This window comes from Sus scrofa, chromosome 8, assembly GCF_054392235.1.
Source record: "Sus scrofa isolate SSC_HxYL_T2T_F1_AM1 chromosome 8, Sscrofa_HxYL_maternal_Yorkshire_Landrace_v2.0, whole genome shotgun sequence".
Taxonomy (NCBI): Eukaryota; Metazoa; Chordata; class Mammalia; order Artiodactyla; family Suidae; genus Sus; species Sus scrofa.
In genome coordinates this window covers 76,483,901-76,497,150 of record NC_139390.1, presented here as the reverse complement: position 1 = coordinate 76,497,150, position 13,250 = coordinate 76,483,901, and the positions used below count along the sequence as shown (strand labels likewise).

General features: G+C 39.8%; 1 long non-coding RNA gene across 20 annotated transcripts in view; it reads left to right on the top strand.

Moving 5' to 3' along the window:
- The window catches only part of LOC146400866 (uncharacterized), a 78,757-nt gene extending 68,181 nt beyond the window's left edge, over nt 1-10,576 (top strand). For 15 of the 20 annotated variants that reach the window (XR_014813773.1, XR_014813788.1, XR_014813793.1 and 12 more), the window contains one exon: nt 878-1,113. This is a non-coding gene — a long non-coding RNA (uncharacterized LOC146400866). Of the gene's footprint in view, nt 1-877; nt 2,813-9,520 lie in introns of those variants that run through there. The other 5 variants (XR_014813787.1, XR_014813780.1, XR_014813794.1 and 2 more) reach the window with 3 other exon arrangements.
- Nucleotides 10,577-13,250: the final 2,674 nt, after the last annotated feature.

Below are 13,250 nucleotides of genomic sequence, written 5' to 3'. Positions count from 1 at the left end.
TCTACTTCATAAGATTGTTGTGGAGAGTAAATAAACAGAAAAATGTTACAAGGAACCTGGCATATAGTAAGTGCTCAATAAATATTATCCATTACCATTAAAATAATATTGTTGTACCTTATATTTTTAAAAAATTTTTCTATTGAAGTATAGCTGGTTTAGAATGTTGTGTTCTTGAGTTCCCATCATTGTACAGTGGAAACAAATCCAACTAGGAACAATGAGGTTGCAGATTCCCTCCCTGGCCTCACTCAGTGGGTTGAGGATCCAGTGTTTCCATGAGCTGTGGTGCGGGTTGCAGACCTGGCTCAGATCCTGAGTTGCTGTGGCTGTGGCGTAGGCTGGCAGCTGCAGGTCCGATTAGACCCCTAGCCTAGGAACCTCCACATGCTGCAGGTGTGGCCCTAAAAAAAAAAAAATAAATAAGAATGTTGTGTGGCTTTCTTGCCTGTTCCACAAAGTGATTCAGTTATACACACACCCATATATACACATACATATATTCTTTTCCATTGTATTTACTACAAGATACTGAATATAATTCCCTGTGCTATACAGTAGGTCCTTGTTGTAGAGATTATCACACTAAGTGAAGTAAGTCAGACAAAATGATATCACTTATATGTTGTGAAATCTAAAATATGATACCGATGAATTTATTTACAAAACAGAAACAGACTCATGGAAAACAAAGGGAAAGGGAGAGATGGATAAATTATGAGTTTGGGATTAGCAATTAGGGTATTAGGTATTTATTAAGTGTTGGTTTTCCATGTTTTAAATCAGTACTTCTCAATGTTGTTGTTATATTGTTTGTTATCATTATTTTTATTACTCTGTCTCCTAAAAAGAGACTTTCTAATTTTTTTTTTTTAAGTTCTCCAGCCCAGGGATCAAACCCAAACCCAAGCCACAGCAACGACCTGAGCTGCTGCAGTGACAAAGCTGGATTCTTACCCTGCTGTGCCGCAAGAGAACTCCTCAAAGAGACTTTGTCAACATGATTTTCCTAATCAACCCCCACTCCTCCATGATATGTTAAAATCATAGATACATCAATTCATGAACTTTAGCCCTTTGGAAATTCATGAACCAATATAATATCTAAGACTATTTTATTCTTCAAGCATCAATTTTTTTGTCTCTTTAAGGATACTATCACTCTCATTGAGGTTGCCTATATTAATTCAACTCCAGGTTGTCATACTCAGTTCCCATAAGAAACATCTATAAATTTTAACCCATATAAAGGGAGAAGTTGGCAATAATAAAGCCAGAGGGAGTTACATCCTAGTATTTAAGCAAACCAGCTGGGAATAAACTTCATGAAATCCAGTGCTGAGCCAGAACCCTATCTGCCAAAAAGAATAGGGTTAACTTTCCCCTAATTCTCCACTTCCTTGAAAATTTTTTCCACATTGCCTTATCATGATGCCTGTGATTCTACTACTGTATTCACTTTGAGAGGCTAAGGTTTCTCTGACTTCCAAAACCCACTCACTAGTAAAGTCTTACTACCTCAAACTCCCACTTACCTTTCAAGTCTCAGTTCCCACATAGCCTTCCTCACCCCCACTCTTGTCTGGCCCCCTGGCTCGCCAGCTCAGTTGCAATCAGTCTCACCAGGCTCTCATTCCCCCTCTCCACCTGCCTGAGTCCCCACTATATATCCAGCCCCTTGTAAATTATCTTAGAATGTTGTGTGGAACAACACAGAGGTCAAGATAAGAGAGCCAAGGATGCTGGTGAGGGTAGGTAGCGATTGTAAATAGGGTGGTGGGTAGACTTCATTGACAAGTGGGCATTTGAACAAAGCTGAAGAGGTGAGTGAATTGTCTATGGGGATATCTGAAAGTAGTATATTCCAGGCAGAAAAAACAGCCAGTCAAAGGCCTTAAAGCAGGCATAGGTATGAATTGTTCAAAGATCATTAAGCAGGTGGTGTGTCTAGAAAGAGTGAGCAAGGGAGACCTAGCAGGAGATGAGGTCTTATTTTTAGCAAGGGTACTAGGGACTGAACATATGTGCCCACCCCTCGACCAGATTCATGTGTTGAATCACTAAGCCTTGATATGACTGTATTTGGATATAGTACTTTTACAGAAGTGATTAGATTCACTGAGGTCCTAGGGTAGCGTTCTTATCTGATAGGGTTAGTGTCACTATTAAGACACAGCAGAGCACTCATTTGTCTCTCTCCCCCACCACACGAGGATACAGCAAGAAGGTGGCCATCAGCAAGCCAGGAAGAGCCTGCTCACCACAACCTGATGGGGATGGCAGTCAGATCCAGCCTCCAAAGTGGCACCAGGCTACGATATTTCTTTATGGTAGACTCAACAGGGGGGAGGGGGAGGGAATGGAGAAGGATGGATAACATCAACCCTGGTAGATCATTTGTTAAGAACTCTGGCTCTTCTCTAAGTGAGACAGAAAGTGATTGGAAAATTTTGAGTAAAAGAATGACAATCTGATTTATGTTTTCAAAACACCATCATGGCTGCTGTTTTGAAATAGACTGTGGGGGTGTGTGTGGCAGGAGAGAAGCAGGAGTTGGATTTGGTAATCACGGCATCTCCAGATGAGATGATGCTAGCTCCAGCCATACAGGTAAGAGTTGAGGTGGTGAAGAAGCAGTCAGATTCTACATATACTTTAAACGTAGATTCCGCAGGATTTTCTGACATCATCATCATCATCATTCTCATCATATGCAATGTATGGGTAAAGAGACTCAAGAAAAACCCCAAGATTTTGGTCTGAACTATTAGAAGGATGAAGTTGCCATCGACTGCAATGGAAAGAGTTGCAGGTAGGAGAGTTTGTTGGGGATGATCAAGTGTTCAATTTTGGACATGGGAACTTTGAGACATCTATTCAATATCCAACTGGAGATGGTCAGTAGGAAGTTAGATGTACAAGCCTGGAGTTCAGAAGAGGGTTCAAGGGTGGAGTTATAAACTTGAGAGTCATTGACACATCAGTGACATTTAAAATCATGAGAATGGATGAAATCACCAAGGTCTGTTCTTTTTCTTGTTCTTCCTTTTTAGTTTCCTTGTCTCCTCATCTACTCATTCTGCTGCTTCTGCATTTTTCTAGGGTCAAAGAGGGAGTAGAGGAACATAGAAGAGGGCAAAAAAATTTTTTTTCTTTGCTTAATTGATGCATTTGTAGTTGTTTCTTGGCTGACACTTGCTGGTTATGCATTATTTTATAGCAGGCTACACATGTCAGCTCTTTATGGGTATGTTCTCCAAATGTCCTTATGCAAAATAGTCTGCACTTTTGCATTTCTTGATTGGGGGAGGGAGTAGGGGGAGATGAAGTACAACCCTCAACAGATGTCTTATGAACCACTTGCTCCAATTTCTACTGCTTTCTGCTGTTGTTTCCTCAATCAAACAGGAGACCCTTTATGGTCTCTTAAAGATAAGTTATGCCATTGTACTTATAACAAAAATATATACACATAGGAAAATAGACCTAAAGGAGATACACTAAAATGATGGCAGAAATTATGTAAATCATGGGAGTTGGGTAATATTTTCTCACCTATTATCCAAAATATAACATGGTTGAAGAAATATCATTTTCAGCAGAGAACTATATGTATGTAGCATTTTTATATAAAAGTATATATAGAATATTTTGAAGTTATATTTAGTATGCTTTGTATATAGCACAGATATGAATAAAAATATAAAAATAGATAATTATATACATATATTTAAAACAAAAATGCTACCTACTTAGTTTTTACTTAATATATATACATACACAAAGACACATGCAGATGCCACTAAGGAAATTTTTAATGAATTAACAGTACTAAAAATAACGCTTTCTTCATGAGAAGAAACTGAAAGAAAATAAGAATACAAATGGAAAGTACAAAATAAATATTTTGCAATTTATTGTACAGAAAAATTTTTATTTTGTAAATATCTCTTTAAAAATGTTAAGACCAATAAGCAATAGAAAAAAATTCCAAGAAAGTAAAATATAAATGGTTGGGGATAGGAGTTCTCATTGTAGCTCAATGTGTTATGAACCTAACTAGTATCCATGCAGACTCGCGTTCGATCCTTGGCCTTGCTCAGTGGGTTAAGGATCCGGTGTTGCCTTGAGCTGTAGTGTAGGTCACAGATGCAGCTCAGATCCCATGATGCTGTGGCTGCAGCCTAGGCCTGCAGCTCTAGCTCCAATTAGACACCTAGCCTGGGAACCTCCACGTGCCATAGGTGCAGCCTTAAAAAGGCAAAAATAAATAAATACATCGCCAGGGATAGAAAGAAGTGTAAAGAAGCACAATACACTCAGAATTAGAGAGCTACAGACTCAAACAATGAAATGGCAGTTTTCACCTGTCCGTCTGGCAAAGGTAAAAAAATTGGATAGGAGCATGACTATCAGGAAGTGGAGAAATAGGCATTTTCATAGTTTAGTAGAGGGAGTTTATAAACAGGTGCAAATTCTTTGGAAATGTTTTGGCAAATGCTTGTCAAAGTGTAAAATACACATATCCTTTGACTCAGAAATTCATGTTCTATAAATTTATCCTACAGATAACTTGAATAACATGTACACAAACACACAAAATACAGAAAGGTTCACCACCACATGATTTACCATATTTTTGAAAAGTCTAGAAACGCCTAAATGTCCATCAGAATGAACTGGTAAGCTAACAATGCTACATACCTGCAACAAAACATTCTTCCTCCACTCCCCACCCTGAGAAAACCAGTAAATCGATGTGCTGATATGAAACGATGCTTCAAGTTTTGTCATCCAATATGCTGGTGCATACAAAGAACATTTTTGAGAATATATACCCACCGAAATTGCTAAAAATCACTACTTCTAGGGGTGAAAACCAGACAACTCGGAAAAATTGAGTTTTCCCTTTTATAAAAATTATATGACTCCTGATGCCATTTGTGTTTTTACCATGCACATGTTTTCTTTCAGTTAAGTGTAACATATGTACCTACTTGCTGATGTATGTTTCAGCCCACGGATAAGAAATAGCAAAGTGAATAGAATGATATTATAGTGGCAGTATGGATCCTTTTTTTGATCCAGAAGTATCATGATTCAGATGATTCCAAGAGAGCTAAGTGAGAGCTGTGTCCATTTAATGTGTTTTGAAGCAAATATTAAAAATAATAGATACTTTTCATGAAGAATCTAATTAATGGTCTTTCTTAATTATTCATGAGGGATCCATCCCATCTGTTGAGATTTGCATTTTAGAACAATGTCTTTGCAGTGAATTAGGCTGATGGGAGTAGGGTCAGCCAGGAGTCATGGAGACCAGTTAGGAGGCTATTTTAGGGATACAGGTGAAAGTTTGAGATGGCCAGAACTAAGGTAATGGTGGAGGGAAGAGAAAGAGGGGCTAGATGAGGGTTGGAAAGAGTGTAGAAATGGCAGCAGCTGAAGTCTGGCTGGATGTGAGGCAGAGGGGGAAGGTCAATGTCTAACCCTCTGTCCCTGGCTTAGGGAGGTGGATGAACTATAGTGTAATACAATGGAAAAATAGGAAACAGTAGGTTTGGAGAAGATAATGAATGCATCTTCTTCGCTTTGAGCTCCCTCACCTATAGGGTTGGCCACAGTAGTGGGTAAATGCGTGTTTCAGCGTGGAGGGCAGTGGTGAAAGATGGGGGTGGACAATTCCTTTCAGCAGCGACAGTGATTGAGTCTTGAGGGCAGAGAAAAACCTCTATGTGAATGATGAGTCTGGAAGGACAATTTGGCTAAACTAAAATTATAGTAGAGGTTTTGCTGGCACCAAGAAGAAAATGCAGAAGCCAGGCATTGGTCCAGATCAAGATTAGAGTGTCTGATGATGCAGTGAAAGGAGGCTGATAGAGTTGGCAGGGAGTGGTAGGGAGGATGTCTTAGACAGCCTGATGAATTACATGTCATGGGGAAGAAATGCACCTCACCCAGAAGTACTCAGAGGGTCTCTTTTTGGAGATTTTTATGTCTCAGCATCCCACAGAATCTGGGTGTAACCAGGGTGGAGCTGGCCCTGTTCGCTTAAACGGAAGTAATGGAGGTGACTGGGGGATAAAAATCAGGATTCCTGGCTTTGCGCCTTGATTCTGCCACTGGCTGGTTTTGTCATCTTTGGCAAGTCATTTAAGTTTGTGTTGACTTAAAAGCTTCCTCTGTGAAATGAGGTAAAACATGAAGCAGTTGTGCTTTTGACAGCTTATAAAGACAAGGAGCAAGCACCCTAGCCTTGAGGAGGATGGGACAGCATCCTAGAGGAAGTTACATACAAACTAAGATCATTCTTCAGATTTAATTTCCTTTACATGTTCAGTCAGGAGAAGAGTGAGGAGACAGGGCGAAAGAAACTGGCCCCAGAAGAGGGAACAGGATGAATAAAAGCTTTAAGCCAAGAAACAGAATAATACCTCCAGAAAGACTATGAATAATTTGATATGACTTCTAGAGCATAAATAAGTGAAGGACATTTCCTTCTTTAGTCCTTTTAATCACCCTCTAGAGTAGATATTAATGTCGACATCTTACAGAAGAAGAAATCGAAATTTAGAACAGCCTAAAATCACATAGTTTGTAAATGGTAGAACTAGTAGGGTCCATCTGCTCCACATCTTGTTTTAACTATTATTTTTTTCCCCATTTCTCCACATTAGCGCATCAAGATAGGTGGAGTTGGGGGGAGCAGTAAGGAAGGCATACTTTTCTCAATCAATCCAACAGTTACATTTTAAAAGGCTCTTTGAATCTAAAGGAAAAAAATCATAGCAAAAGCAATGTAAAATGTAAAATATGTGAGTCATTAGGTATATGATGTTGGAAGCAAAACATTTCTAGTAAAATTAGTCAAACAATTACATGAATCACTAACACTGCATTCTCCTTAGTAGTTTGCTGTGTAATGTAGAAACCACCTCACCTTCATCATAGTGAACCCAAGCCAAATTTGAAGACCTTGATTCTTCCCTGCAAATGTGCATAAAAACCACAGCAATTTGGTATGGCTCAAAAACTAACCCTTCCAGAGAAATTCCATTTTAGAAACCCTATATTCCCAGGAATACACCACAGATTTGATCCTCCTTGAGTTTCTTCTAGAGCACTTGGGACATGGTGGGTCATGCTGACTCACTCTAAGGCCTTTTCTTTGTGTTCTGGATCTTGCAGTATCACTATAATGTAGTTGGGGTGTGAATTTACCTTTCTGTCTTCCTTAGAAGCTGTTGAGCTTCCTGAATATGGCAGTTTCATCTGTCCTAGAAAATTCTCAGTCAATATCCTTTCAAATATTACTTTTACCCATTCTCCCTCTTCGCACTGTCTGGAATTCCTTTCAGAAATAAGTTAGATGTTCTTATACCATGCTTGAGTTTTCTTAACTTCTTTTTTGTGTATTCTATATTTTTATCTCTCTATTGTGTCCTAGATGCACCTAAAACATTGTCTCTCCAGCTACTGTTTAAGCCATCCAATGAGATCTTACTCTGTGTAATCATATTTTTGTTTTTTTCCCCTTTTTTTTCTTCTTTTTTTTTAAGTGGCCGCACCTGTGGCATATGGAAGTTCCCGAGCCAGGGGTTGAGCCACAGCCACTGCAGAAGCAACACTTAGCAGTTATGCTGCGAGCCAGACGGGAAGTCCCATAATTATATTTTTAATATTTTTATTTACATATGTTTCCTCTCTTTTGGAAAGTGTGATTCTTTCCCCTATTATCCATTTGTTCTTATCCCCCCAACACACACACACACACACACACACACACACACACACGCACACACTCACACACACGCCCCTCCAGTCTGATCTGCTTGGTTTCCTAATCTCCTTCCATTTCATTCTTCTTCATTTCTTATATTTCAGTGCCTTCTTTGATGGCTAATGATTTGAAACATACTTACTTATCATGGTCTCCATCATTGATTTTAATACTTTCAATGTTAGGGCTGCTCTTTGTTGTGGGTCTTGACTCCTGTTTAGTGTGAATGGTTCCTCCAGAGTTTTGTACTTTGGGACTTCAGACTCACTTGCCACATGGCTTTAATCTTTGAGATGCCTTTGGGGAATCCATCTTGTACATAAATCCTAGGAGGGCAGCTTGACTTTCATTTCTGCCAGATATTGATCTGAGCCTCCTTCTATGCTACCTGGGACCACACTAGTGTTATGATGGAATCCCAAAGCTACTTGAAGGCAAGACTCTTGGTAGAGACCTTTCAGGGAGGGGAAAAAGATTGTTTCCCCCCTATTGGCCATGTTCAGGCAGGCACACTTCCTTATCACAAACCTGTGTTTTTTTTGGTAGATTTGTCACCAATCTTACCAAGAGATGAAACTGTCAGTATCCTCCTCTCTGATAGAGCAGCCACCTGTAAGCCTCAGTCTGTGCAGTCCCCAGTATTTTCCTAGGAAATTTCCTTTCTTAGTTTCTGCCTCCTTCTTGAGAGGACTGGGGGAAGATTCTAGGGGTTTTCTTTACTCTCTAGGCAATTAATCCCTTCATTTGAAAGGATTCTTTCCAATCTTATTGAGTATTTCTTAATGGGTTTTAGACTATTTTATTTAAACACAAACCAGCAAACAAAAAAACTCTGAAACTAGAACTGGAAGTGCCACACTCACTCACTCATTCCTTAGTTTTGAGAACATTCTGAGCTGTAGAGAGGCCTCACTGCATTGTCTTCCAGACACTCTGGAAATTGCCTGTGTCACCCTGGGGTGGCTCCTGGCAGCCGTGTTGCTGTGGTATGTTCAGTCTCCTGTCCACGGGGCACTAGACCATGAGTGGAGGCATGACTCAAACTGCCAACTAGATCCCTTTCTCCCGCAATTTGGAATTTTATATTCCAGACTTCTCTTCTTAAAGTACTTGTGGTCCTGAGATAGTTCTTTTACTGAGCTCCATCTCAGAGCTAGTCATTAGTATATAACTTAATAATATGATTATTGTTTTTGCCATGATCCACAGCAGTAAAACTTGTCGTCTGCTTTGGAGGGTCTAGAGGCTTAGTCTGTATAATTGTGGAGAAGACAATGTGAATAGGTACCACAAAACTGGCTTTATTAAATGCTAATTTGGAAGTGATTTTATAATTTTAATAATAATAAAGATAACACTTTATGATTTTTTTCATGCTTACTTTCAAAGCAACTTTATTATTTCCTCTCAAATATTTTGTGGGTATAGAGATAATTTTGGTTTGGTTTTTGCCATGTTTTCACATTTGCATCAGAGTGTAGAAAAGTTGATACTTGCTCAGAATCCCAGCACCCAGACTTCTGGACTTTTTGTGTAGGACTCTTTCAATAAGTATGTTGTCACCTCTCTAAAGAACAATAGTTTCTCCTGAGGAAGTGTGTATTTTCTTTCTGTCTATCTGTCTTTGTTTTACCCTCTAACCTATGCAGGCACACACATGGAGTGGTATAATCTTTTGGAGATAACTTCTCAATTCATTCAAACTCTTACTTCTATGGGAACTGTCTCTTCATTCTACAGGTGGCCTTGTTTGCACCATGTAACCACTTCTACTTGGACACAGTTGGTTGGACCTGATATCTTCACTCACAGGAATTGGAAATTGAATCTTAGGGAATGCAAGCTACATTTTGTGGATGGCTTGCCATTGAGGACAGAGTAACACAGAAGGAGAGAGAAGGCAGGCAGGCAGAGGCAAAGACACAGCGGATGACAAGAGTAAGTCCTGAAGGTTCCAGTGCCTATAAAAGTCCCTTTCTTCTATGGACTAACTGTTTGTGTCCCTCAAAAAGTCACACTTTGAATACCCTAATCCCAGCTTGATGGTGTTTGGAGATGGGGCCTTTGGGAAGTTATCAGGTCATGAGAGTGGAACTGTTGTGAATGGAATTGGTGCCCTTATAAGAAATGGCCAGAGAGCTCCCTCTCTCTTTTTCCACCATGGGAAGACACAGCAAGAAGATGGTTATCTGTCAACCAAGAGTCTTCACCAAGAACCTGACCATGCTAGCACCCTGACCTTGGATTCCCAGTCTCCAGAACTGTGAGAAATTAATATTGTCTTAGCCACCTAGTCCATGGTAATTTGTTAGAGCAGCCTCAACTGACTAAGATACTTTCTGAAGATATAATCCTGTCCATTGGCTCCATGAGAACATCACTCATTGGTTAACATTTTTTTCTTCAGAAATAATGTTTAAACAAACAGAAAAAAGTGTGTATTCACTGAATATGATGTTATATATGCAGGAATTCTACCAAGAAAATATACACATTATTAGAAAATTGCTTTAGCTTGGTTTTCAATCTCCTCTTTCTGAGGCAGTATCCTTGTGATCTTTCATGGATGTTGATGGCCTTAAATTCCCTCCCTCCTCTCACCCCGCAGCACAGCTTTAAAGTTTCCTAGGTTGGATCTCTGATATTCTTGGTTGATGTAAATAGGCTGATGATCTATTAGGTTTGCTTTATGTAAAAGTAAATTATTAAAATTTAAGGCTATTCTGTTATACAACAGCATGCATCTTAAGTGCATACTGACCTCAGACCTTACAATAAATAAAAATTCCCCTAAAAGAAGTATTTCAGTTTTGAAGACTTTAGTTAAAGAAGTTTACTTTATGATGAGATCCAGGATTGTGAGTGACTAAAATAAGGAGAAGGTTTAAAGCAAAAGGGGTTTGTTTTGTTTGTTTTTGTTTGTTTGTTTGTTTTGTTTTTGCTTTTTAAGGCTTCCACAGCATGTGGAAGTTCCCAGGCTAGGGGTCGAATTGGATCTGCAGTTGCCAGCCTACATCACATCCACGGCAATGTGGGATCTGAGCCACATCTGTAAATTACACCACAGCTCACTGCAATACTGGATTCTTAACCCACTGATTGAAGCCAGAGATAGAACCTCATCTTCATGGATAATAATTGGGTCCTTTACCCCTGAGCCACAACAGGAACTCTGTAAAGCAAAAGACTAAAGCAAGAGGTTAAAGCAATCAAGAGACAAATGTTAATAAATTAATAAAGAAACATACTGATGTCATCAAGAATGATATCAGAGGATGAGGTGGAGAGAAAAACAGTGATCAAATGTCAGAGTTAACTAGGAAGTTAAATGGACTAAACGGTGATGGGGACATCACAAAGAAGGTAGAATCTGTTAAGAAATATTGGGGAAAAAAAAGGAGTTCCCATCGTGGCTCAGTTGAAACAAATCTGACTATCATCCATGAGGACGCAGGTTCGATCCCTGGCCTTACTCAGTGGATTAAGAATCTGGCATCGCTGTGAGCTGTGGTGTAGATCGCAGACATGGCTTAGATCCTGTGTTGCTGTGGCTGTGGTGTAGGCCCACAGGTACAGTTCCAATTTGACCCCTAGCCTGGAAACCTCTACATGCCACAGGCGTGGCTCCAAAAAGACAAAAAATAAAAATAAAAGAGAGAGAGAGATTGAGCCTAACAGGGAAACCACTCACCTACTGCATGAGTTCAGATTATCCTTCCAACATAATGGAAATTTCATTACCTCTTCTCCCCATAGTCCCCTCAGTCACCTGCCTGAAAACAACTGTTCAAATCCCCAGAATGTGTAGAGAAAGCAGTTCAAGGCAGTCCTAAATTAGCATAAATAGGTGCTATTTTCAAAGAAAACACTGGAGGATGTCCAAGCTCTTGATGACAGCAGGGCTCTTGAGACCCATAGGATGTGACGTTCCTTGTGTGGTCATTAGTCAGGGGCCCTGCAATACAGGGGTAGTGACGTGTAACTCTACACACACAGGATTACCCACTGTCAGTCCTTGTAAGAAAAAAGAAAACCTAAAGAATAAAGAACAAAGCCCATGTATTGAGTAAGGTAAAAATGAATAATAACTACAATTAAACATTTTACATGTATCATCTCTACTTCTCCAATGACATAGCAAAGTAACAACAAATAAAAGCATGTACATCCCCAAAGTGAAGTGTTTTATCCAAAATGACATACCTTATAGCAATGGATCTAGAACACTAAACCACAGCAATAGGATTAAAAAGCCCAAGTTCAGAGTTCCCGTTGTGGCTCAGGGGTTAATGAACCCAACCTGCATCAGTTCGATCCCTGGCCTTGCTCAATGGGTTAAGGATCTGGCATTGCCTTGAGCTTGGTGTAGGTTGCACATGCGGCTCGGATCCTGAGTTTGTGGCTATGGCGTAGGCCAGCAGCTGTAGCTCTGATTTGACCCCTAGACTGGGAAATTCCATATGCTGTGGGTGCAGCCTTAAACAAACAAACAAACAAAAAAAAACAAACTCAAGTTCTTTCGACCAAGCTAACCACTCAACTGCCAAAGTGACCCTTAGATGAATCACAACCTCCACATACCCTAAATTTATTTTCCTTGTAATTTTTTAATTAAAAACACACCAAATTTAGTTTTTTCACTATAAGGGTCATCATTTTAAGTTTTTTTTTTTTCTATTTTAAGTGGTCTTATCCACTGCTGTGATAAAACAAACAAACAAACAAACAAACAAAAAACACTGGTTTTGGTTTGTGTTTTTATTTCCCCAGAAGTTAATCCAAATGAAACTGACAGTATTAACGGCCTGAACCTAGCCAGAACACAGATTGGGACTTGAACCAACGTGCTGGGACTCGAACCCAGCCTAAACCCAGATTGGGACTTGAACCCACGGTTTTAATTAGAATCACTCACCCTGTGTCTGGACTCACTGAGGTTCAGGTTCTTCATGTCTCTACTCAGAAGGATTTCAGTGAGAGACAAAATGATAGGCAAGAAATGGATTTATTAAGATAGGACCCTTGTGAGATGCAAGCGGGCAGGCGCAGAAGCTCTGCCCTGAGGATCCTGTGGGCTACAGTTTTATCTTTCAAGGAGAGTGGGGGTTGGAAAAGCCTGCCTCTTCCTTTCCGGGAGTGGTAGCTCCTCTTAGGTATCAGATAAGTTGTGTATTCAAATCCGCAGAAGGGAGGTCCTCAAACTCTTGCCCTTGGTCTGAATGTGAATGCAGGCCTCATCCCATCCCCCACCCAACAACACGAGACAACTCTCAAGGCTCCACTAATGAAGCAAACCTGTCTTGTTCTGATGGCTTTTTAAGCAATTTCTTAACAGAATGATTTCCCCATGTCCCCTGTTTCCCTCTTTAAATATGGTCCTTTATGGGGACTTCTACAACTACCTGTGTCCTCTCCATCCCTGTCACAAATATACTCTCATTATCACCTGCCTCTCTTTATTGTTTCTCCT